The 1,386-nt window shown below is 41.8% G+C and overlaps 1 pseudogene; it reads right to left on the bottom strand.

Moving 5' to 3' along the window:
* Positions 1–1,386, bottom strand: part of LOC107563192 (E3 ubiquitin-protein ligase TRIM39-like) — a 7,072-nt pseudogene continuing 5,686 nt past the window's right edge.

The following is a 1,386-nucleotide window of genomic DNA, read 5'->3' as shown; positions in this document are numbered from 1 at the left end:
TCATTCATTGTAATTAACAGGTGAGATGATCAGTGGTGCTGAATTTTTACCAGTATCGTTTGAAAAGGGGCAAACATATGGACATATCCTAATAGTGAAAGACTGAGCAGTGAAAGAGTAGATATGAGATCTGGACTCCACATCATAGAAGGAGACCAGACCCTCCTCATAATCCACAAAAAACCCCACCTTCTGTGGTTTCATTCTCAGAGACAGAAGGACATCAGTACAAGCCCAATATTCATTCTCATTCCACAGACCCAAAACCCAGAATCCGTTCTGAGGACTCACTCTGATCTTTCCCTTCCTGTTAATAGATTCTCTGGCCACTCCTAAATTCCAGCCTGCCTTTCCCTTCAGCTGCACTTCAAAATAAAATCTACCTGACAAAAATCCCTCTTTTCCCAGGACAGATGCACACTTATCAAACCGCTCTGGGTAATCTGGGACTCCATGCTCAATGTCTCCATGTCTCACTTGTTTCCCATCATTAGACAGAATGAGAATTGGATGAACTGTATCAGGATCCAGCGTCACATCCACTGAGAGAGAGAGATTAGATAATAAGAATCACATTTTACCAATACAAAGATCTCCACATGTTGACGTGTTTGGTAGAATAAAAATAAACTACTATGCTTCTGTATGTATGTGAAGAGTAAAAAAAATCACACATTGTACCTGCATACTGCTGCATCCTCCTCAACACTGCAAGTCAAACAAACATAAAAAGATTTTCTAAACTTTTAGTACAAAAATAATGTATGTGCCTCATAATTTGACATAGTCTAACAATAACATATCTTATGATGTGCATGCTGTATTTGATATTGACTTAACAGTTTGACTGAGTTTCTGGTCTAGAGTTTCCTGCAGTTGAGTCAGAGCTCTCCTCAGAGTCTCTACACTCACATCAGTGTCCATACTGATCTCAGGCCAGTTCCTGGTGTGTGGAGGACTGCACAGGGATGGATCAATCTACAGCAGGAGAGAGGAGAAATCCCTCAGCATGAGGAGTGTGAGTGTTGTCCTGTGATGAGAGCAGACAGAGAGACACTGACCTGTAGGAGCTGGAGGTGATCCTCAGTGTGTAAGAGATGATCCAGCTCAGTGTTTCTCATCTTGAGCTCAGTGATTTCCTGCTGCAGCTCTTGAATGACCTGTTTCACTGCTGCTTTCTGCTTCTCCTCCATCATCTCCAGCAGATCAGCCAGACATCTCTCAATGGAGCGCATCAGATCACTGAAGAGCTCAGCACTGGCTGCTTTCTCTCGCTCTGTGCTTTTCTGATATACAGTGGGTACGGAATGTATTCAGACCCCCTTAAATTTTTCACTCTTTGTTATATTGCAGCCATTTGCTAAAATCATTTAATTATTTTTTTTT

The sequence above is a fragment of the Sinocyclocheilus grahami genome, unplaced genomic scaffold (genome assembly GCF_001515645.1).
Source record: "Sinocyclocheilus grahami isolate Dianchi unplaced genomic scaffold, SAMN03320097.WGS_v1.1 scaffold861.1, whole genome shotgun sequence".
Lineage (NCBI taxonomy): Eukaryota > Metazoa > Chordata > Actinopteri > Cypriniformes > Cyprinidae > Sinocyclocheilus > Sinocyclocheilus grahami.
This window is presented reverse-complemented; position numbering and strand designations above follow the sequence as displayed.